Raw genomic sequence first — 25502 nt, 5'->3', positions numbered from 1 at the left:
CTAACCTTGCCAGTCACTATCCAATATGACTCACTTCTAAAACATATGAAACAAAAATAAATAGAATGCCAAAAGACCATTAAACTCCAGTCAACAAGTACCAAAGAACCATAAATATCCACAAATGGCTATGAGGACCATAGAAATGGTAATGATCACTAATACATATGCACATAACATGAAACCTAAAACTGGGCCTGTGGTCGCCTGAGGCTGTTAGAGACACAAGGGAGCAGCAACAATTTTATTTTCGGGGGCACACTTACTGCAGCCCGTCAAGTTTCAGTCTGAAGTCCAAATGGTAAGTTTCCCGGTCTTGTCTGGTCATGCCCAGCCCAGTCGCAATGTGATGTAATTCTACCATCATCAAGTCGCATAATCATCCTCATTCATCATGCATGGGCTGCTCAGTGCACAGTGTCCTAGTGAGACGTATCTCATTATGTAAACAACTATGTATTCTAATTGAGGGGCTTTTGTTAATAAGCCGAGTAGTTCTGCTTCTGTGTGCGTGCATAATTGTTAGTATCCTTGGCATGGTCTCCCCTAACTTTTTGTCTCTAGTTCCCAGATTGGTGCTGTGTGCTGGACTCTGTTTTTGCTGTTTGTGTACTCTGGGCACTTTACCACTTCTGACCAGTGTTAAAGTGCCAGTGCTCCCTATGTGAAATTGTATGTGAAAGTGGCTTTTCCATAATTGCCATATTTGACTTACTAGTAAGTCCCTAGTAAAGTGCACAAGAGGTGCCTATGGCCTGTAAATCAAATGCTCCTAGTGGTCCTGCAGCACTGATTGTGCTACCCACAGAAGTAGCCCTGTAAACATGGCCCAGACTGGCCACTGCAGTGTGTGTGCAGTTTTAAACTGCCAATTCGACCTGGCAAGGGTAGCCACTTGCCAGGCCCAAACCTTCCCTTTTTGTACATGTAAGGCACCACTAAGGTAGGCCCTAGGTAGTCCCGTGGGCAGGGTGCAGTGTATGTTAAAGGTAGGACATGTATTTGTGTGCTTTTACATGTCCTAACAGTGAAAATTCAGTTTTCACTGTTGCAAGGCCTATCTCTCTCATAGGTTAACATGGGTGCTGCCTTTAAAATATCCTTAGAGTGTGGTTCCCTTTGAGAGCAGATAGATATCTGAAGTTTGGGGTCTCTGAACTCACAAGTTAAAAATACATCTGTTACTGAAGTTGGTTTTTAGATTGTTAATTTGAAAATGCCACTTTTAGAAAGTAGGCATTTTCTTTCTTAAACCATTCTGCGACTCTTTCTGTTTGTGGATTCTCTGTCTGCGTCAAACTGGCAGTTGGGCTGTTTGTGAATCTCCTCTAGACAGTCACACAAAGGGAGCTGGGGTGTAGCCTGCATATCCTGATGAGCCATCTGGGCTAGAGTGGAGGGAGGAGTGGTCACTTACACCTGAATGGGCTATGCCTATACTCACACAATGCAGTCTCCAATCCTCTGGCCTGTGTCTGGGGCCCAGCCTGGGCAAGGCAGGATCCTGTAAACAGCAGAGACTTTCTTTTGAAGTCTGCCTACTTCAAAGGCAGAAAGGGGCATAAGTAGTGGACCCAAAACCCCAGACTTTAGATTTCTTCAAGATCACTTCTGGATTCAAGAGGAACCTGTGCCAAAGAGAACAGCTGAAGAGCTGAGGAGAAGTGCTGCCCCTGCCCGTGATTGTGTTTTGTTGGGCTATCTTGCAGCTGCTGCTTCTGCCTGTGAAAGGGGACAAAGACTGGACTTTGTTGTACATTCCTCCTTGAGAAGAATCTCCAAGGGCTTGGACTGAGCTTGCCTCCTGTTTTAAAGAGTCAGGGCCATCAAAGACTTCCTCTGCCAGCACCCGGACTCTCTGCTGAGACTCCTGCCTACCAAGTGCTGCCTCATCCAGTCCCTGGGCCCTTGAAGGTGAAGTTGGCAGAACAAGGACTAAAATCCACCGACAGGACACCATGCGGGGAAATTTTTGACAAACCACCTGCAACACAGCTGCAAAACGACGCGCCACCCGCTTCGCTGCTGAAACTGACACCCCACCTGCATCGCGGCTCGGAAATCGACGCATCACAGCTGGAGAAATGAAGAAACACCCGCTTGCGGCTGCTAATAATGACACAAACCCCACGTAGCACGGTTTTCTAACACTATGCAAACAGATTTCTCATACATCGTCATTGGGCGTCAAAGTCATTGTGAACCTGCGCGGGTCTGAGGCGCCCTATCTGGAAATCGATGAATCGCTCTCTTGCGAGGGAGAAAAATTATGCACTGCCGACCCGACCAGATAAGAAAATGACGCACGGCCTCACTTGCGAGTAAGGAATTGACATATGGCTGACTTTTCCAATACACACTCGCCTGGCGGCTTTATTTTTTATGCAAATCAGTATCTTGTGTAAAATCAACGTTTCCATGGAGTAAGACTCGTATTCTTTTGAAAATTCTATTTTGACTTGTGTATGTTGGATTTTTGTCGTTTTGGTCTTGTTTAATTTAGATAAATATTACCTATTTTTCTAAACTGGTATGGTGTCCATTTTGCAGTGTTTTCACTGTATTAGTGTGTGTGTGTTAGTACAAATACTTTACACATTGCTTCTGACTTAAGCCTTTCTGCTCGTGCCAAGCTACCAAGGGGTTTAACCAGGTGTGTTTCTCCTTTGCCCTGACTAGAGTGAGGGTCCTTGCTTGGATAGGGTGTAAGCGGACTGCCAACCAAAAAAAACATTTCTAACAATAATTTTCCGCAGTTTGTGAGAAGTGGTGCCTGTTAGTGTCTGAGGTCCAACTGTTCCATGAGCACAACCAGCAATTGAGTAAAGTCTCAAAGAGAGCAACATAGAGTGTGTGTGTTGTACCAAAGTGGTTAGTGTTTCAAAAGAAGAAAATCTGCAGCTGTGTTGAGAGGCACTCAAAGAAGGGCTGTATTACAGTGGCAGCTACTCCGTTATGGCAGAGGAGCATCGCCCCACTGCGAGAGCCAGAAGATGAAGCCACGAAAAATAAAATGATAGTAAAACAATTTTAATATCATTTTATTTTTCATCATGGAACCGGAGCTGGATCCGAGTCTTGGGGGCAGGGCCATCCTGATGACAGCAGGCTCAGCAGCAAGCATGGGGGGAGAGTGGTGGACACTGCAAGTGTGCATGTCAGTTTTCCTAGCTGTCTTAGGATGGCCAAACCAACATGCACACCTAGGTTACTCTAGACTCCAACCCGAGCTGTGTTACACAGCTGAGTGAAGAACAGCAGGTACAGGCTCCCAGTCCCTGTGACAGTGCAAAACCAGCCCGGTCCGACCAATTCCAGCTCTTCTCTCATAATGAGTAATAGTAATACCAGCACGAGAGCTGCGTCGGGATTGGCATAGGGGAGTCTGGGACCCTGTGCACTAGGAGCAGAGGAGCAGAAGAGCACTGATAGGTAAGTTTTCTTTTATTATTATTTTTTGTTGTTGTCCCCTGCACTGCCCCAACACTTTTCCCTGATAGCAGCCGCCACTGGCTATAAATCTGTGCGCACGCGCACAACAACCATATATGACAGATCATAAAGCAGGTCAATCTATCAGCAGGCTGTGCTTACACGAAGTACCTTAGTCAGAGGCCAGGCCAGTCCAGTCTCATAGTAGAGTGGACTTGTGCATGTGGTCTCTCTGTGGGACACTGGGAAGTCTTTCACAAGGTAGCACAAGTGCAGACTGTCTTTATGTGAGAGTTCAGGCCAGTCTATCAGCATGAAGTACTTATGCACCATGTATCTCTCTGAAAGACCAGTCCATGTTCTCAGCAGGCTGCACTAGTGCTGATGTTCTCTAGGTCAGAGATTAGTCGAGTCTTCCATCAGGCTCTGCTAGTGCAGTCTGTCTCTCTATGACAAACAAGGCCAGTCTCAGCAGGGCTGGTTCTAGGACTTTTGGGGTCCCTGGGCAGAAAGAAAATGTGTGAAACCGCCCCCACCCCCTAATTTGCATACCTTATGAATTCACAGAAAATGAAATCATGTTATCAATTGACTATTGTTGAGCACTTTACAAGAAGCATTGTTTTTGGTGCGGATATCAGTAAAACAGAAACATAAATATTAACACTAATAAAACAAGCACAGATATGTCACATTTCAATTAACTGGAATACAATATATAAGTCATACTGGATGGACAGGTCTGGCCTAGGTCTCTTCAAAATGTATAAGTTCAATCAAATATTAACATTCTGTTTCCAGATTAGTGCATTAGATATGTATATATGCATGAGGTGTTTATATAATATAAACCTAGCAGAAAGGCTGCAAAGCACTGTATAGGGTCAAAGATGCAGTCAACATAAGGTAAGAGGAGTAGATGGTTTGTGGATACTGACTGCACCATGATTTCGTTTTTTTAAATGTTAAGTGTTAGCTGTTTCCTAAATCGGAGATGGGTTTGAAATGTCCGGATGGATGTAGGAATAACATTCCGGATCCTTGGTGCATAGATGGGAAAGGCATTTTTTGTGTGGACAGCTTCTGCATTTGCGAGCTTGACATCCAAAAAGGCAGATGTGTCAGTGTAAAGTGCAAACCTTGGTAAAAGCCGCGGGTCAATATACAGAGTCAATGACAAGCATAAAGCCAAGGAGTGATGGGAAAGGTAGATAGTTTGTGAACTGTTAACTAATTGTGACGGCTTTGCAGATGATGCAGCTGAGCCTGAAAATAGTTCGGGCCAGCAAGAGAGGACCTGTGGGGTTCCAGCATAAGTGTTATGATGTGGTTGTATTTCTTCATGCCCTAGTGAGGTGTGCTGCTGCATGTAGAATGCCCTAAAGGGGGCCAGTGTGAATTAAGCTTCAAAGATGATTTCCCAGACACCCAATACAAGATAGGGTATGAAAGCAAATAAAGTAGTTGAAAATAGCATGGCTTCTATTAAAAGCATTGCCTTGGGCACTGAAAAACACTATAAACTTAACAGAATACAATTCAATGTATGCTAAAAGGGTTTAAAGGCACGTACCATGAGCCATGGATATAATACCCCTATCAACATCCTCAAAATCCTTTAAATGCTCTAATACTAATATTACACTTACATGGTTCCAGAGTGCATTTTATTTTGTAAATTGGCATGATGCAGATAAGGTTAAGAGATTTGAGATAAATCTCCTCTCGTTTGATTTCTCTTAACAACACCTTGAAATCACATAATGCTGCAAGCCAGGCCCACTAACTGGCCCATTTCCTTGGGCCTCACAGGGCTGAGCTATGGCTGCAAGGCACATGGGAGAAATGCCAGACCTAAAGATTTTTGTCTGGTCAGCATTTTGCAATCATGGATAGTATTTTCATGTCTAGAACGGAACAAAAAAGCAAAACATGTCAATACAACTTCTAGGGATATAACAATATAGAAAAAACTATCTGTGCCTCATCAACTAAGTAGAATCTCTCAAGCTGGAAGTGCACACAATATAAAGACAAATGGTTTAAGAAGAATTGGAGTGAGGATTCCTTGGTTGACCTATATTGATCTCAGGAGGGCATCAGCCTCAGAAGTGGCTGAGATTATTTAAAGCATTCCATCCTTCACTTTTTGTATACTTTAGTGTGTCTCCCTAAGTGGGATGGTTATGCCCACATGTTGGTCCCATGAACACTGCATCACTGGATACCTTAGAGATGATCCCTAACTAGGGTGATGCCTGTCCTGGGTTGCTGTGTTCTGGTTCAGGGAGGACTTGGCCTGGTAGTTTGGTCTGGACTTTTCCCACTGGATAAGGGTCAAGACTGATTTGCGTATGGCTGGGTTAAAAATTAGGTGGCATGGTGTGCAAAATAACAATGGAGTGGGATGCAGCCCGAGTAACTGCCAGTTGCTGAGATTAATTCAAGCATTCCATCCATCACTTTTTGTTTACTTATTTTGTGGACAGTAAGATATAACCATAATTTGGGAGCATTGGATCCATAACCCCACATGGTCCAACTGCACCTGGTGCACTATTGATAGCTGCGCCCTTTAGAGGGGCCTTTGCCCTGGGTCTTGCAGCTATGGACCATGGCTGCAAAGGCAAGAACAGCAGGATTCCTCCATTGGGCCTCTCACAACTGAACCATGACCGGAGGCCTAGGGGAAGATGGACCTTCCCTGGGCTTCACAGCTGTAGATCATGGCTATGCGGTGCATGAGAGAAGGCATGAGTGGCACAGTAATTTAGCCATGGCCCCTGATGCAAGAAAATGATGCCATACACTAAAAGACAGCTATAATGTGGGTGCACTGGTAGAAGTGCGAAAATAGGCAATATAATGAAGTGAAATTACAATACAAAGTGCTGAATTATGCTACATAACTTTCCTTTTCTTGGTGCACAGTTACTTATCCTCCTCTGCCACACAATTCCAGTGTCCCTGCTAAGTGCTCTGCTGCTCCCTTTCTGGCAAAATTGGGAGTAATTTGATTAATTGTAAAAACTGCTAGTAGCTGTCATTTTAAAAAACATGTTCTGAATATTTCCTGAAAGGAGGGAGGTGCCCAGTCACATATCATAGTCACCTAAATGCAATACAGTGTTACGTATATAGCCTTTGTACCATGTATCAGTTTACTGCAATCCTAGGTCTACTAATGTAGCAAACTGTTTGGATCCTCGAGAAAATACAATCTCCTTTGCCCAGTCCACCAATCTGACAATACAGCAGCATTTTGAAACAAGCTTATTGTGAGAAATAGACACCAAATGTGTACTCCCTGGCTCTGGCTCAGTTCGAGGTCCAGTTTGAATCTCAGGTCCATAACGAGCCAAGCTTTCATGTGGCTTCTGCCTGTCACCCTCCATCTAACCAGGATGTGGTGTTATGGCTACAGCTGCCAATTTAGTAACCGGGGAAACATGTCCATTCTTGCCGTCAGCTCAACATACTGTGATTCTGGGCAAATCACACAGGGCCTGATTTAGAGTCCGCCGTATTACAATCCTATTGTATCCTATGTGGAAGGTGGGTCTTTAATTGTGTGGCCTGCACAAGTAATGAGTCCGCACAGGACCACCACTGGGAACCAAACACCCCATTTTAGCGATTGACTCTCATAGGGTGGCTTAACAGAGCAGTCCAAGGCTTACTCAAGGGAGGTGGTGTGGCCTAATAATCACCATTCACAAGCACACAAGAATAACACTCAGTAAATAATTGTCCAGTCTGTGCTTTTTCTTTTGATAATGTAAAAGTACATTTGTTACACACACACTAATCAATACTATGCCATAATTCACAAATCTGATGGAATAACTTTTGGATGACATTGCATAATCATTTTTGTTTCTCCCAAAGGGAGATATAAACCAGCAACCCACATGGCAGAACATTCACTTGTATTACAGTGCAATATTTGACTGTAACGTAGAATGAGAACACCTAATACCGGCAATAAAGTACATCTACTTGGATCACTAGTGGCTGTCAATCTCATTACTCAAATAAGCATCAACAAATAACATGTCTAAGGAGGCTGGAGTGGTTTGTGTTGCTAGGACTACACTCAGCATGATCTACGCAGTCCACCCAGACCTCTAAATGGTGTGGGCCAAGGGTCATCATATCCCACATTGAAACATTCAACATAAAAATTATGCACACTTGACACAGTCCTTAAAGGACTTCACTTGGTTGTTATTCATTATGTAATACCATCTTTCCCCCTAGAGGGTGACTTTTCTTATGACCATTCATGAGTCATATCATTAGCCACAACACTGCAGCCATCCTTTGTTAAACACATCTAGCATAACAAGCTACCATTTGAACTATAGTCCGTAAAAAACTTAATTGTATATAGACGCCTGTAATTACAGCCTTTCAACCCTAGAGGGTGTTCTCCATTGTGACAATCAATTGTTCTCATCAGTCAGGCCACAAGGGCTGCAGCCATGACCATCTCCCCTAGAGGGCACAGTTCCACCACCCTGGAACAAATCTTATAAACACATTGGAACCCTTGAGGGGTTAACCTTTTCAAGTCTACTGAAACTGAGGATGGGGACAGTTGATAACTACTTAGGTGGAGGCTGTGCTTCACCTGCAGCTCCCCCCACACTTAATGATCCTTTTGTTGGTGACCCTGCCATCCTCGGGGTCACCACCATGCCAAATGAGTGGTTTTTAGAATAAGGTAGGCCTGGCCCTGCAGGGCATTATGGGGCACTCCTCGCAGAGCGTGCATATCAAATGAGCAGCTCACCCACTGCTCTGGGGTGAGGGCTTCTGACGTTGTGGTGGTTTCCTTTATTGTTTTTATTGGGGGTTGTCCAGTCCCACCCGGATGCCCCACAGCCATCACCTTGTTGGAAGAGAAGCTCAGAGAGCCCACCCCCGGCTGCTCCCACCAGCTCGCCTTCCCGTGCTGCTGCGGGAGCTGGCTCCTTATTGGGATTCTGCCCGCTCCAGCTGGCAGATGATTCTGGTGCTGAGGCCGGGCTGGCCACATGGGAAAGTGTGGTGGTACTTATTCCACTTTTCCATCACCATCAGGCCCAGGTATGGGGTCCAGTGCCCTTCCTCCACCTTCATTGGGAGTGCAACAATGCTCCTTGACTTCCTCTTTGGCCGCTGGCCCCACCCTCATCTGCCGGCCATCTTCACGGGGAGCGCAACAATGCTCCCCAACTCTGTATCCTTGTGGGGCCCCAGAATGTGGTCCAGCGCCCCCTCTGACATGTTAACGAGGGGTGCGACGGCGTCCCCTGACTTTACTTCCTTGTGGGGCCCTGGGATGGTGTCCAGGGTCCCTCTTGACATCTTCATTTTGAGTACAACGGTGTCCCCTGACTTTGCTCCTCACGCCAGGCTCCATTGATGGGATCCAAGACCCCTCACTTTTAAGGGAGCAGAATGCAAGAGCACTCTCTCCACACAGCCTTTTCGCTGGGGACGCGCAACGGTGATCCCCAGCTCCATTCTTCATTGGGGGCAGCCTCCGGCCCTGGCCTACCACAGAGGTAGGTTCACTGTCGGTGGAGGATCCCGATGTGTTTCGTCTCTGGCCAGTAAAAAGGTTGCCAGAATTCACACCATGATATTTCGGGCCCCTTTGGGCCAGTTTCGGTGGTCTTCAGCTCATTTTGCTCCTGGTGGCAAGCCACCTGGAGCACTCCCATTAGGCCTCCTGGCTTAGAAGTTTCCAAAATTGGTAGGGAGTCAATCCCACTGACTCCCTGCGCCATCCTTTCATCTGGGTGCCTTCTTTTCTTCTTGGCAGCATGCTCTACTTGCGCCCAAGCCCAGTCTTTCCCTCCAACTGGTCCTCAGGGAGTGTAAGGGGACCAGCTTACCTGGTGCAGAGTCCCTGCCTCAGTGGGCAGTCATTGGGTTCTTCTTTCCAGTGGCCATGATGCCCGTCTCCAGTCCCAGTGTCCTGTAGAGAAGCACAGCCAAGAGAGAGAGCCCTCCCCTGTGCAAGACCTTCAAGTGGGAGTGGAAGTGTTCAGCAGGGCTGTGCCTCCGGCCTATCCTGATGTGCCACATCACTTCTCCACCCGTGCCCCAACCTTCCTGTACATTCTTCTGGGATAGTTCCAAGATGGCGTCAACCAGGAGTCAGTTGCCACATGTACTCTGAGAGTCTCAGCTCCCTCTCCCTGACATTGCTGCCAGGTCTCTCCCAGAATTTCCTCCAAGAAACCCCTCCTCGCTGGCATGGAGTGACAGCTAGCTTATTGATGCAAGGCCATGCTCCTGCAGCTGGACAGAACAGTAATTGGTCTTAATCCTGAGCTGAGTCAGAGAAAGATGACATTCCTGCATGACCAAAAATCTGTACAAATATGCTTTTATAACCTACTGCATTATTCTTTTCATTTCGGTAACCGTGGGCATTGGAGTTGTGCCCTAGACCCGCAATTACCATTGGTATATAATTGAGTGTCACAACAGTCAAGACAGTAAAGCACACTGACTATCCCTCACATGTGTACACCCATTTCATAATGCATACTGCAGGCCACTACCCAATCTGCAGTGTCCCTTCTGCGCCAGACTACTTAAGCGTAGTTCTTGGCTATGCATGCCAGGAATCCTCCCCAAGCAGCCCTCACATGGGTGCACACGTGTGTACACAGGTGATCACGTGTAACCAGCCCCGGGCCTTCTACCCTTGCTGCGTCACTGTAGCCTTTGATTAACAAGGCGACACTGGCAGTAAACATGCGCAGTAAAAGGTAAAAAACTAGGTGATCCATAAGCAAAAAAAAAAAAAACAGGGCAGACAAGTTAGTCAGAACCGTCCTCTCACACCTATTATATCCAATGGGAATCGTAATATGGTGGATGGGATATCCGTCATGTTTGTGACGGATTAACCTGTTTGCCAAACTCTAAATCAGGCTCTTAATCTCCCTGTGCCTAAAAAAAGAATGTCTCCTTGTGTAATTGTAGGAAGCTGGCTCTGTATATACTACATCAAAAAGAAATATAGGGGCTCATTATGACCCCGGCGGTCGGCGTTAATATGGAGGAAAGTACTGCCAACAGGCTGGCGGTACTCTCCTCCATATTATGACATTGGCAGTTTGGCTGAAGCCAAACAGCCAATGTACCACACCAACCGCCACAGCGGTAACAGCTACCAGGCTGGAGATTTCAATCTCCAGCCCGGAGGCGGTCACTTGCCCGCCTCCGGTATGATGACCCCACCTACCACCATGGTTTTCGTGGCATTCTTACCACCACAAAAACCAGGGCTCTCCCCCTCCCCAGGCTTCCTCTCCAAACCCTCCTTCATACACGCCCCTCCCTTCACACACTCACACACACACACACATTTCAACATTCATCCACGCATGCATACATCCATTCACGCACACACATTCGCACACACTTACATACATACATGCACACACGCATTCACATAACTCAACATACACGCACTGACACCCCAAACATGCACACACATACAAAACGCAACACACACCCGCATTCACGCACACACAGACATACACACACACACCCAAACACACACACAACGCCCCCACCCCTCCTCCCCGGTCGGAGCACCCAACTTACCTGTAGTCAGGGGGTCCTCCGGCAGGAGACGGGACAGGGGCGCTGCTGCCAGCAGCAGCGTCCGCCAGCAGAACACTGCCAGGCCGTATTATTCTCATAATATGGCTGGCGGTGGTCTGCTGGCGTGGCGCTGCTGCTGGCAGCAGCGCCATTTTACCGCCATCTGCCGGAATGGCCAGAGCTGGATTCCCACCATCCTTCTGGCAGAAATCCGGCTGTGGTCATAATCTGGCGGACGGCTGGTAGCCACGCGACGGTCTTTTGGCGGCTGTCGCCACGGCGGTAGGTGGTTTTTACCACCGGGGTCATAATGACCCTCATAGTGTGCAGAGAGTCAAGGGGTTCCCCAGAGGCTTAAAAGAGGCTAAAGTAGATAATACTAATGCTCTCTTTTGTGGTAGTGTGGTCGAGCAGTTAGGCTTATGAGAGGGTTTTGCAAAGCATTTGTTGTACACGCACAGGCAATAAAGGAAGCAGACACTCAATTACTAACTCTAGGCCATAGGTTTTTATATAGCAAAAATATACTTTATTTCTAGAACCATGAGATTCAGTTTGCAGATAAGTACATTTGCGAGTAAGTATCCAACATATGCATCAATACCACTTTGTTTTGGATTGGCAAGTTATACGGTTTTTGGGTAAATACCAATAATCTGTTTCAAAAGTTGACACTGCAATTTTCAAAGACAGTTCTAGGTGGGAAGACAATTAGCACAGTTTGAGGTAAGTATGCAACTTACAGTTCTAGGCCCTAGGGGTTAGGAAGTCCACTGGTCGGGGTGAAAGTTAACCCTAAACACCCAGTAACACGAGGCAGGCCGGGTGCAGAGGTCAAAGTTGAAGTTGATTTAACATGGGCTCCTACGGAGGCTGTGGGCACTCGGAATCAGGCCTGCTTTCAGGTAAGTATCCACGTCTTCAGGGGGCAGACCTGGGGGGGTTTAGAGGAGCACTGTGGGGGCCACAGGACAGCACCAAACACACACCCTTAGTGGCGCAGAGGCAGGCGGATGCATGGTGCAAACACAACATCGGGCTCCAAATGCTTTCCTATACGGGGACCCCAAGGGTCACAAAGATGCTGCAGGGTGGGTCCAGGGGGTAAGTTCCAGAGACCCACAAACTGGACAAGGAGAAGGGCCTCCTGCTAAACTTTGTTGCACTGGAGGTCGGGTTCCCCAAGGCCAGGGTGCAGGGATACCTTTTGGTGTTGGGAATCTTCGTCCGGTTCTGTCGTGGTCAGGGATGTTCCTCCAGATTCAGGCTGCAGGCGTCGTCGTCTTAAACAGGACAGATCAACCCAGGGTGGGTACTTGCTCAGAATTGCCTGGGGACCAGCTCTAGCTGGCTGGGCCACCTGGACATGGGCCATTGACGTCAGGTGCAGAGTGGGCAGGACTCACGGATCAGAGGCAATTCTGGAGTCCTTGGATGGAGTTTCTTCTTGGACAGGGCCACTGTCCACAGGAGTTCTTGGTCCTCTGGGGTGCAGGCAGTCCTCTGGAGGCTTTTCAGAAGTCTCTGGTCCCACAGGATGCACCTGGAGACAGGCCAGTAGGGCTGGGGCCGAGTCAGTTTGCTTCTTCAGTCTGGGGTCAGCTTAGCAGTCCTTCTTTTTTCTTCTTTCTTCTTGTGAGGTCGCCAGGAATCTGGTGAGCTGGGCTCAGGGAGGCCTTTAAATCCTGCATTTAGGGGTGTTACAGGGTCAGAGGGCAGTAGCCAATGGCTACTGTCTCGGAGGGTGACTACACCCTTCTGGTGTCCACTCCCTTTGGGGAGGGGGAGAAAGACCTAACCCTATTGGCCCCTGTCCTCCAAGCCAAGATGGAGGATTCTTCAGGGAGGGGGTCACTTCTGCTCTGGACACCGTAGGGATGGTCCCAGCTGAAGTAGTCACTCCTCCTTGTTTTTCCTAAGTTTCCCACCAAACCTGTCGCTAAAAGTGGGGCTTTGTCCGGGGGGCGGGCATCTCCACTAGATGGAATGCCTTGGGGATTGTAACAGACCTGAGCCTTTGAGGCTCACCGCCAAGTGTTACAGTTCCTGCTGCGGGAGGTGTGAAGCACCTCCACCCAGTGCAGGCTTTGTTTCTGGCCTCAGAGAGCACAAAGGATCTCAACCCATGGGGTCAGAAACTTGTCTCTTAGTGACAGACTGGCACAGACTGGTCAGTCTTGAACTAAAGGATTGGGTAAAATACAGAGGGCATCTATAAGATGCCCTCTGTGTGCATTTTACAATAAATAGTAGCATCAGTGTGGGTTTATTGTGCTGAGAATTTTGATACCAAACTTCCCAGTCTTCAGTGTAGCCATCATGGAGCTGTGGAGTTTGTGATGACAAACTCCCAGCCAATGTACTCACCATAGCCACACTGCACTTACAATGTCTAAGAATGGACTTCGACACTATAGGAGCATATTGATCATTTAGTTATGTCCTCACCACTGGAATAGTGCACCCTGCTTTAGGGCTGTAAGGCCAACTAGAGGGGTGACTTACCTATGCCACAGGCAGTGGTTGTTGGGCATGGCACCCTGAGGGGGATGCCATGTCAACTTTAACTCTTTCTCCCGACCAGTACACACAAGCTGCATTGGAAGTGTGCATGTGTTTGGTGAGGGGTACCTTAGGGTGGCACAATATATGCTTCAGCCCATAGGGACCCTCCCTGGTCACTGGGCCCTTGGTACCACTGGTACCTTTTACAAGGGATTTAGCTGTGTGCCAGGGGTGTGCCCATTGTGGAACAATGGTACAGTTTTAGGGAAAGAACACAGGTGCTGGGGGTTGGTTAGCAGGATCCCAGCACACACTGAGTCAAGTTAGCATGAGATATCAGGCAAAAAGTGGGGAGTACTGCAAACAAGGGGCTAGTTTCCTACATTAATGTATCTGGTTCTCTTGTAAAGCACTCCAGTACCTTCAAGTTGAGTTTGTGATACACAAAACTGCAAAAAATGGGTTTCATTTACCCATTCAAGGCTGATTGCATCTAGGGTTGTCACCTAGCTGGTTTTCTGTCCCATTCTGTTTATAGTTAATGTCCCAGCCAGTACAAAAATAGATAGCAAAAATAAGAAAATCACCTAAGGCTTCTATTTTAGCCCTTATCTGTATATACTTCAAACAGCAAATATCAACAGAAAACACATTTAAATGTGTTCTGGCGCTGTGTTGGAACCCAATACTAATAATTAAAGTAAACAAAGACAAAAAAGTCTTGTTCCAAATAAATACAACCAATTTTCTTTAAAGCCCTATTTAGTATTATATATACCAGCCTTTGCAGACTCCTAAAGCAGGAAACAAATGGCTTGGATTTTTCGCTTGGAATGGTGGCAACCCTTTTTGCAAACGAATAGTTAAAAGTGATCCTGAACCTGCATGGTGCAGGACCCCTCCTGTGCAGCAACGCCTCCTTCCCGGACACTGACGAGCATCTCTTTCACAGCTCATCAAGAGCTGGAGGAATCAGAGTTGCTTCTCATCTGAAAGGGCCCTTTATTCCTGGCAGCACTAAATATGCCTGCAAAGCCCAGGAGAAAAGTGCCCCTTCCCTAGTCTTCTCAGTGCTGAAGCATAGGTGCGAGGCCCAGGTCAGGGGGTACACCGGTGTGAGGCCCCATGTTGGTGGGCTGAGCACGGGTCCTGGGCAGCTGCCCAGGCTTAGCACTGGCCTTTATTCTCAGCAGGCTAGGCTGGTGCACCTTGTCACTCTGTGACAGACCAGGCTAGCTGAGAGGGTTGATTAGTGAAGAGTAGGAGGGTGATGAGTGTTGAGACGGTGATGAAACTATTGCAGACGGGGTTGAAGGATAAAAGAGGTGTGTGAGTAAGTGGGATGATGTAGCAGAAAAGAGGTGGAGAATGGTGAGCAGATTTGGCAAAGGGAGCAAGGTAGTGTGTAGGATGTACTGAGAGGGGGATGAGAGTTGAACAGAGCAAGAGCAGTAGGAAAGGGTGAATGTGGAGGAGAAGGCTGTTGAAGGATAAAGATGATGCGAAAGGTGCATGGTCAGAGACAAGGGTGATGAGCAAATGATAAGTGATGAGGGAGGGGCCACAGACTGGTGGAGAGTGGTAGAGCTAGAACTTTCAAGTCAACATTGTTCCGCCCACCGTATTTAGATGTTACAGTAGTGCAAGTGGTGTACTGTTGGCAGTTAGCTGACAGACGGAGGACATCATGGGACCCAACGGACAATGACAGTGGATACGGAATAGAGGTAAGTCTCATACACACACACTGTACCTTTGCCATATGAGTCCCCCTGCATCCCACATGACACAATGCACCACATACACACCATTTTCCATTGCCATTCCACCAAAACCCAACACGTACATGCCGAACACACACATTGCCATACATCCATACCACAACATAAAGAACAGATGATGGAGGGAATGCTGAACAATGCAAAAATTCCCCCCAGTCACAAAGATCTGGGTTTAATTCATCAATTTTTTGCACACCACACCACCCAGTTTGGACCCAGCCATATGGAAATCAGTCTTGACCCTGCTCCCCATTAGAACAGTCCAGCCCAAACTGCTAGGTCAGGTCCTCCATGGACCAGAAACAAGCATCTGGGGACAATTTCCAGGGTATCAACCCTCATCAGCCAGGCTAGCTTGAATCCAGTGGCGCAGTGAGCACCGGACCCACGTCTGGCATATCCTTCCCACATAGGGCGACAAAAGTAAAAAGAAACAATTATGGATGGAATGCTGAATACTGCAAACCTTCACCCCAGTCATAAAGATCTATCTGGGTATAATTCATCATTTTCTGCCCAACATACTACCCCAGTTTGGACCCAGCCATATGCAAATCAGTCTTGACCCTGCTCCCCATTGGAACAATCCAGCCCGAACTGCCAAGCCAGTTCTGGACTGGAAACAAGCATCCTTGGACCGGTTTCGGGGTATCACCCCTCATCAGCCGGGCTGACTTGCATCCAGTGACGCAGTGAGCAAGGGACACACATCTGGGCATTCCCTTCCCACTTAGGGTGACATTCATACCACAACATACACACACTAGTGATGCTGCAGCCACACACGATACAACCACAACAACCAACACAACTACACATTCATCTACACAAACACACTCACACAACATCACACCTACACACATTACGACAAAGACTGCCACATAACAACACTCAACTGTATGTTGCACTCAGCAACATGCACAACATACACAATGACAATGATGCCATATGCAAGTGACACACATACTGACACAACCACACCACCCACTACAGCTCCCTCCACCTCAACCAGCCAATCTCATTGTACACATACATACACATGCTGACTCACACACACAACTCGAAGCACAACATTACAGGTCCCCCTTGCAATGTGCACCCATAGACACAGTTGACAGGTGTGAATGTACCATCATTGTGGTGCCAGCATTCATTTGCCAATGAATACAGAGGCCATAATTACAGTTGTATGTGTGTGTATATATGTATGTGTGTTCCAGTGTGTCCACATCCGTCTGACCCACTTATGTCCCCGACATATGCTTATCACAGTGATTTAAAAAATTACTGTGACATGCACACTTCCAATGCAACTACAGTGGTCCTGTGTATACAGCCAATGCAGGTTCCCTACCTTTGTGTCCAGCGATGGGGTTTTGTGTTTTCACCGTGGTCCACTGACAGCAGCGACGGAGGGTGTTGTCCAGTGCTTTCCAGCCGGAGACAGAAGAGAAATCAGGAGAAAAGGTAAGTTGTCACACCTCCCCCCCCCCCAAATCCACTAAGTCAGACTTGGAGGTTGGACGGACAGTCTTTGCTTGGCAGTAAGGCACACCAAGATCTGCACTGCGGTAAGTTTCCTATGGCGCTGTGGCTAGGGATGGTAATCCTTGGTGGAGTCGCGGGATTTAGGCAGGTTATCATCTGTGTGACCGCCAACATCTAAATCTGGCAGGCAGACCACCAAGGCGGAGGGCGGGTTTTCAGTCGGTAAACCGACGGCAGGACCATTACCTCCAACATCTAAATAAGGCCCCTAGTTGCCTCTTCCAATTATCACACCATCTTGGAGAAAACTTACAGCATCAGGACCTAGTCACAACTATTGCTTTAAAATACAGATGGCCACCAATTCTTTGTAGCTTTTTTGCACGTTGATGAGCACACTCTAAATAATCTACAGTTTGGTGCTGCAACTGTTCAAAATGTTGAGAGCTGTCAATGAAGAACACACCTAGGGTAACAGCAGGGCAAGGTCAGAATAGCAAACCCGCACACACACACCACTGCACGCATATCTATCTATCTATCTATCTATCTATCTATCTATCTATCTATCTATCTATCTATCTATCTATCTATCTAACATTTAAGAACTTTTGTTCACTTATTCATAGAGATTTGTGAAAATGTGTGATGTAAAAATAAGAAGAAAAACAAGTTGAGCATTCACCTTTGAAAATGACAAAATGCAATCACTTGATGTGTGGAAAATGAGTTACTTTCTAAAGTAAGGTCTCTCACACATGGTACTGAAAGATCTCCAATCCAAGGTTTTAGAATTGGAACTCTGGCCCTCATGTGGCACTCTGATAATCATTTTCAAAGAAGCAAAGAGTCTTGTTTTTTGAAAGAATGTTTGTCTAGTGCCCAAGTTTTGCATGCAACATCCAACATAGTGTAGAATGTTCTTTAACTGTATAGACAAATAGTTCTTGTCATGCTATGTGAGGTGTTTTCCATCAAAGAAATCCAAACATTGGTCAGGTTCACCTAGCACTTCACTATTCTAAGAGACCGTCACCAGAAGTGTTCAATTATACTATAATTGACTAAATTATACCATCACTGATACAGAACTCTGGGCCAATAGGAGTTGTTTTGTTAGGAGCTAGAAACACTCTAACAGTTATTTTCAGGGCTTTATTTATTTCAGGTACTTGTAGCAACTGAGCTAAAAAAAAATGTTTTCGAAAATATATGTATTCTGCCTTCTGCATAAGAAGGTTAATTCTAGAGCTGCTTCTCCAGCAGCAGGCTCATTCCATGAGATAGGGGAACATTCTAGCTCTTACTCACAACTCTACGATATTTTCAGTCAGCCATTAGAAGAAGAGGGTGTAGTAATATATAGTTTGACACTGTACTGAGACTTGCATCAGGTACTAGCTATGACTTTCCTGGGTAGATATCGACTGGCTCAGAGCCAATCAAAATTCAGTAGTTTTGATAGTGCACAGCTGTCTGAATATTTACAATTATTCACTATTATACAAGGGTGAGGGTGCTCCAAGGTAGTCATTGACCTGGGGCGGACTTAAAGGGCCAAAGGTGTGAGGAATCTTATTTGGTGATTTTTACTTTGGCGTCCACCAGATATCATTGGAGGTTTTCACCTCTGCTTTTCTGGCAGTGGATTACCTGCCATATTAAGAGATCCTCATCCTCCTGACAGGGGTCTCCGTGAGGAAAGTTCACCCTGTAAGACTGATGCACTTTCGTCACTGCTAATGCTGAGTGGGCTCTGCATTTAGTTTTCCTTTCAGAATTACTCAAAATGTGGCTTTACTGTGGAAAAGAAAGAAAATATCAATGACTTTAATGCACAGGGACTGTTCTCCCTGTGCCACATGGAAATGCATTGAAGGTGGGCCCATCTTAATAGAGCGGGCCATCAGTACCATGGCCTGGCGGCCCGGTATTGGGCAGGCAAGGGTCAAGGGTTTATGGCTGCAGGGCCAGGTATGGGCTCTGCCATCAGAACCTCGGTGGTTATTATCTAAACGTGGGGGTGAGCTGCGAGATCGATGGGCGAGGCCTCTGCCAACCTTAAAATTATCCCCTTAACGCAAACATATTTTCTACTTATTACACATGCCTCTCATGCCATTTCTCACAATTGAAGCAATATCTGAGTTGTGTGCAAATATAAACATACACCTGGGCAAAATTACACAAGCTTTTCAGTAATACAAAGATGAAGTCCTCATTTTGCATCATGCACAAAAAAGAGTTAAACAAACAGACTTTGCCTTACGTCTTATTATTTGAACATATTGTTGCATCCGGGAAAACTTCGAGAACATTGATTATAGTCTAAGTAATAACTGGCTGTCTGATAAATTAAGCTGATGCAATTTGCAGGCCTGACCCTCTCCTCGCCTAGCCTAGTATGCCTAATTTGTTTATCAGGTTGTCATGTAATCTGTTTTTGGGTGGAAAACGGGTTGAGACTCCTTAGGAGATGGGCCAACTCCACCTTATGGATATAAGTGATAATAGTGCGGAGTGTCGATTTTCCTGTAATTGTTTTGGAAAACGTTATTATATAACTCTGATTACTTTCATCTGGGCATCAAATTCCTTAACACAAACAAATTATATTTGCTTTTTTTGTTTTGTGAGACTTTTTATATCACATGGTTTTTCACAAAATATAGTTGCAAGGTATCCTTTCCATAATAAGGTTTATGAAACATTTCCACTTGACAGCCACCACGTGTTTCACCCCCCATACAGCTTGTAAGGAAGGGGCTTTTTCAGGGCTAGAAGCCAACATATTCATTATTCAGTTATACATTCTTCGCAAAGTGTTACACCTCGTGTGAACCGTGATATTCTTCAGAAATTGTGCTCATGGACATTTGCCCTTACGGTTGTACTTGTGTTCAGAATCCTGTATTTGGAAATGGATGTGCCCTTTTATTCCTCTGAAAGAGATTTTTTTTTACGTTTTATAAATTGCATTGTTTGATATTAATTTTATCTACTAACGTGCCCTAAATTAAAGGGAGTTAAATTAAATTACATTAAAAAGAAGTAACGGCCACTGGCATTCAGAATTAACTTGTTACAATTCAAAAACAAAAGATGCTCATATCTTAGTCCTGTATGTGTCCTGCTTTCAAATCTCTCAAAGAAAGTTAATAAAGTAGGTATAATGCTACGTGTAAGGAATCACTTGTTGAATGCCTACTCATTACTTCAAAGTCCGAAATTATTTGGGGTCACTGAAAAGAAGTGGTGAACCACAGGCCATACCCGGTGCATGTATCTCCAAGTACAAGGCCAGGAAACATGAGTGGCACCGACAAGCATACCCTTGAACAAGACAAGTATATGTCACGCCGGGCATAAACAGCCGAATGCTGTCACATTTAGGTCAAAGCACAGCTATAAATTAACATGGGGCTATCAATGCTCGTAATAATCAGAAAATAAGCAGAATATGGTGAAAAGGCACAGGTGTTTTTCGGAGTATGATGCCCAAAGAGCAATTTTGGGAATGTGATGCCCAGATGAAAGGAATCCAGAATTATATAACGACTTTTTCCAAAACAATTACAGGAAAATCGGTGTTCAGCACTGTAGGAGGCTGGCCTGGCTTGTAGTGTGTACCAATGGTACTAACACCTTGTGCCAGGTCCAGTTATCCCTTATTAGTAGAGTAGTTGTGTTCTAGCAGCTTAGGCTGATAGAGGTAGCTATAGCAGAGCAGCCAGGGCTGAACTAGGAGACGTGCAAAGCTCATGCAATACCACATATCATTTAGGTACTATATCTTAAGAAAGACAATACTCAGTGTTACCAAAAATAACAGTACTTTATTTTAGTGACAATATGCCAAAAATATCTCAGAGGATATACTCCCTTAGGAGGTAAGTAAAATGCACAAAATATACACAGAAAATCAAATCAGGTAAGTAAAACAGTCAAAAAGTAGTGCAAACACTGTAGTATACAATAGGAAGCAATAGGCCTAGGGGCAACACAAACCATATAGTAAGAAAGTGGAATGCGAACCACAAATGGACTCCTAGGCTAGTGTAGTGTGTAGAGGGTCGCTGGGAGTGTAAGAAAACACTAAGGGTGTCCAAGATACCCTACCCCAAGACCCTGGAAAGTAGGAGTAAAGTACTACTATTTCCCCAAAAACACACTAAAGTCGTGATAAAGGATTTTGCAAGGACCACAACTGACTGCAAAGCACTAAACATGGATTCATGGACCTGAGGATATGCAAAGGAAGAGGACCAAGTCCAAGAGTCGCTAAAGTGTCCAGGGAGGGCAGGAGCCCACTAAACCCCGGATGAAGGTGCAAAATGGCTGCCTCTGGATGGAAGAAGCTGAAGATTATGCAACAACGAATGGTGGTAGGAACTTCTCCTTCATGCAGAAGATGTCCCATGGCATGCTGGAGGATGCAGAGTTGTTTTCTTGGCAAAATACTGCAAACAAACCCTGCTAGCTGAAAGAGTCGTGGTTGAAGAAAAAAGGGTGCTGCCCGGGCCCAGGAAGTACAAGGATGTTGCCACTTGGGAGAGGAGACAGTGGGGGCCCTCAGCAATGTAGAGAGCCCATGCACAAGAAGGTAGCACCCGCAGAAGTCCTTGAACACGGGTTCAAGAAGTCTGAACATGGTGGTCCTCTCAACACTGCAAAAGGAGGTCCCACAACACTGGAGATCAACTCAGGGAGCTGACAATGGCAGGACAGAGTGCTGGGGACCTAGGCTCAGCTGTGCATGCAGGATTTCTTGGAAATGTGCACAGAAGCCCTTGTAGCTGCAGTTCACTCGGTGCACAGGATTACTGTCTGTAGAGGGGAGGCAAGGACTTACTTCCTCATAATTTGGACAGTTGGACCACTGGACAGTCTGGGTCACTTGGGTCCACCACCTGTGTTCCAGGGGCCACGCTCGTCAGGATGAGAGGGGTCCCAGAGTACCGGTGATGCTGAAGTTTGGTGCCTTCTGGAGCAGGGGGAAGATTCCGTCAACCCACTGGAGATTTCTTCGTGGCTTACAGTGCGGGGTGAAGGCAGGCAGCCCCTAGAGCATGCACCACCAGGAAACAGTCGAGAAAGCCTGCAGGATTAGGCGCTTCAATGTTGGTGGTCTTCTTGCTACTTTGTTGCAGTTTTGCAGGTGTCCTGGAGCAGTCAGCGGTCGATCCTTGGCAGAGGTCGAAGAGAGAGGTGCAGAGGAACTCTGGAGAATTCTTGCAAGTCGTTATCTGAGGAAAAGCCCACTGGAGAGACCATAAATAGCCCTCAGAGGAGGATTGGCCACCTGGTCAGGTAAGCATCTATCAGGAGGGGTCTCTGATGTCACCTGCTGGCACTGGCCACTCAGAGGCCTCCAGAGTGCTCTCACACCTCTGGATCCAAGATGGCAGAGGTCTGAGACACACTGGAGAAGCCCTGGGCACCACCCCTCAGGTGGTGTTGGACAGGGGAGTGGTCACTCCCCCTTCCTTTGTCCAGTTTCACGCCAGAGTAGGGACTGGGGGGTTCCCTAAACCGGTGTAGACTGGCCTATGCAAGGAGGGCACCATCTATGCCCTTCAAAGCATTTCCAGAGGCTGGCAGAGGCTACCCCTTCCCAGCCTTTAACACCTATTTCCAAAGGGAGAGGGTGTAACACCCTCTCTCAGAGGAAATTCTTTGTACTGCCTTCCTGGGACTGGGCTGCCCAGACCCAAGAGGGCAGAACCCTGTCTGTGGGGTGGCAGCAGCGGTAGCTGCAGAGAAAACCCCAGAGAGCTGGTTTGGCAGTACCCAAGGTCCATAGTGGAGCCCTGGGGATGCATGGAATTGGCTCCCCAATACCACATTTGGCATGGGGGGACAATTCCATGATCTTAGACATGTTACATGGCCATGTTTGGAGTTACCATTGTGAAGTGTGTGATGGTGTCCCCGCACTCACAAAGTCTGTGGAAATGGCTCTGAACTATGTGGTGACACCTTTGCTAGTGCCAGGGTGCCCTCACACTTAGTAACTTTGCACCTAAACTTCAGCAAGTGAAGGTTAGACATATAGGTGACTTATAAGTTACTTAAGTGCAGTGAAAATGGCTGTAAAATAACGTATGCGTTATCTCACTCAGGCTGCGATGGCAGTCCTGTGTAAAGGTTTGTCTGAGCTCCCTATGGGTCGTAAAAGAAATGCTGCAGCCCATAGGGGTCTCCTGGAACCCCAATACCCTGGGTACCTAGGTACCATATGCTAGGGAATTATAAGGGTGTTTCAGTGTGAAGAAAGAATCATTTCCTAGTAAGCAGTCTTCAGGTAAATCAGTGGCTACCACAACTTTCTTTGGGCCAGTAACCACCCCCCCTCCCAGTTGAGATTCACAAAAGCCATGGGGTGGCTAAGAGTGTTGTCATGAGCAACAGTCACTTGGTACTGCTGACCAAGTAGGTGTTGTTTAGGGGCAACTAGTTTCTCTATCACCATGGTGACACTGGCTCCTGTGTCCCTGTAGGCCTCAACCTCAACACCATTTATAAAGGGTAGTTGCTTGTACTTACCCATATTAAGGGGACAAGCAACCAAGGTGGCAGTCAATACCACCATTAGAGACTAAAACAGCCTCTGTGGTCTCCCTAACAAGACCAACCCCAACTACATTACAAATGGTGAGCCCAGCTCCACCCTTTGATTGGCTATTTATAGTGTTCTTCCCACCACTACTGCTATTACTAGGGGCACTAGTGGACGCAGTTGGGGTTGTGGTGGTTGGAGCCTTGGTGTTTTTCTTTGGACAAGTGGAACCACTTGCCCATTGGCCTTTACTTTTACATAAATAACACCATGGCTTCTTTTGATTGTGTGAAGAGGATTTGGACCCACCTCCCCCAGAGGGTTTTTGTGGGCCTGATGAAGACATAGAATTTTTTTTGTCTTTGTCCACACCCTTGTCAGAAAACTTACCAACCTTCTTTTTGCCATCCTTGTCACCCCCTGGATGAGCTTTTCTGCTCACCCTTGTTCTGACCAATTTGTCTGCCTTCTTTCACAGTTCTTGGGGAGAGGTCAGATCTGAGTCTACCAAGTACTGGTGCAACAAGTCAGACACACAATTATTCAAAATATGCTATCTCAAAATAAAATTGTTAGAAATTGGGTTTCTGGTTGGCTAGGGTATGCACCTCAGCCAGGCAGAACCTACCCACTCTAGTCAGGGCAAGGGAGTTACACGTCTAAGATAACCCCTGCTCACTCCCTTGGTAGCTTGGCACGAGCAGTCAGGCCTATCCCAGAGGCAATGTGTAAAGCGTTTGCACAACACAAACAACACACGTGCCACAAAATGTACACCACAAAGTAAACACAACACTGAGCTATGTAAAAATAATCTGTATTGTACAAAACATAATTAGACAAACATTACATGTAAGTAATACCCTGCTACCTTAGCAGTTGTCAGAATGTTACACACGTTACTAATACTCAGCAAGAATATGCAGTTGTCACATTAGAACACGTAAATACTCATAAATCAGACAATACCCCTTACCCATAAGGCAGGGCATTACCAATGCAATCCTATGAGGAGGCAGCACTCACAGCAGTAAGACACCAATTTAGGCTGTTTGTCACTACCAGGACAGGCCACGCAACATGGCACATGTCCTACCTTCTACATACATGGCACCCTGCCCAAAGGGCTAGCTAGTGCGTACCTTAGGGGTGACTTACATGTAGTAAAAGGGGAGTTCTGGGCCTGGCAAGTAAATTTAGATGCCAGGTCCCTGTGGCAGAAAACTGCGCACACAGGCTCTGCACTAGCAGGCCTTAGATAGGTTTGACAGGCTACTTCAGTGGGTGGTGCAAGCAGCGCTGCAGGCCCAATAGTGTCAGAGTCTCCAGATCCTCTGGGTCTGCGCACGTTCCCAACACGTCCACCACTGAACAGCTCCAAGACTCTGATAGATAAATCACAGAGGCTAAGAGAGTTCAAGAGGGGAAGAGGGGATTAGGAAGGGAAACAGCTGGGAAGGAGACCTGTAGTAAGAAAAAGGTTAGAACACACAATATGAAAATTATTTCTCCTGAAATCAATACTAGACTATGATTCTTAGCATAGTCATTCTAAAAACATGAACAATCTAAGAATTAAGTTTAAAATGACTAAGTTTCAAGATGGCCGGATACCTGTAAGGGAATCAAGATGGATTAAATGAAAACTTTCTTATTCAAGTACTTTCCTTTACATGAGAATCAGAAAAAACATTCTGACTAAATTTTAAACCAGTCATATAAATCCTTTTTTGAGAATGCATACTAGAACCATACAATATTGCATCTAGAAAATCTAATCTTCTGTGTACTCTTAAAATGTTTCAACACAAATTGCGCATATTGTAGATTTATACATATCTATATAGTAAACACCATAAAAGGAATGTGCACCATGAATAACACAATATGGATTCAGGAAAACAAATCACATAACTTGTCAACTCGAATATTACATGATAAATATCTTAGTATAGTGGCATACAATAAACAAGATGAATTAAACTCGAGGAGAGAATCGTGCGTCTTGCCGATTCGAGTGTCACCATGTAAAATGCCAAGAAATGATAGTACGCAATGAATATCAAAGTCAAATCATCATTAAACGAATCGCGCGTCTTGCCAATTCATAAACCACGATGTAA

This window comes from Pleurodeles waltl, chromosome 3_1 (assembly GCF_031143425.1).
Source record: "Pleurodeles waltl isolate 20211129_DDA chromosome 3_1, aPleWal1.hap1.20221129, whole genome shotgun sequence".
NCBI classification, from domain to species: domain Eukaryota; kingdom Metazoa; phylum Chordata; class Amphibia; order Caudata; family Salamandridae; genus Pleurodeles; species Pleurodeles waltl.
Note: the sequence above shows the minus strand (reverse complement) of the source record.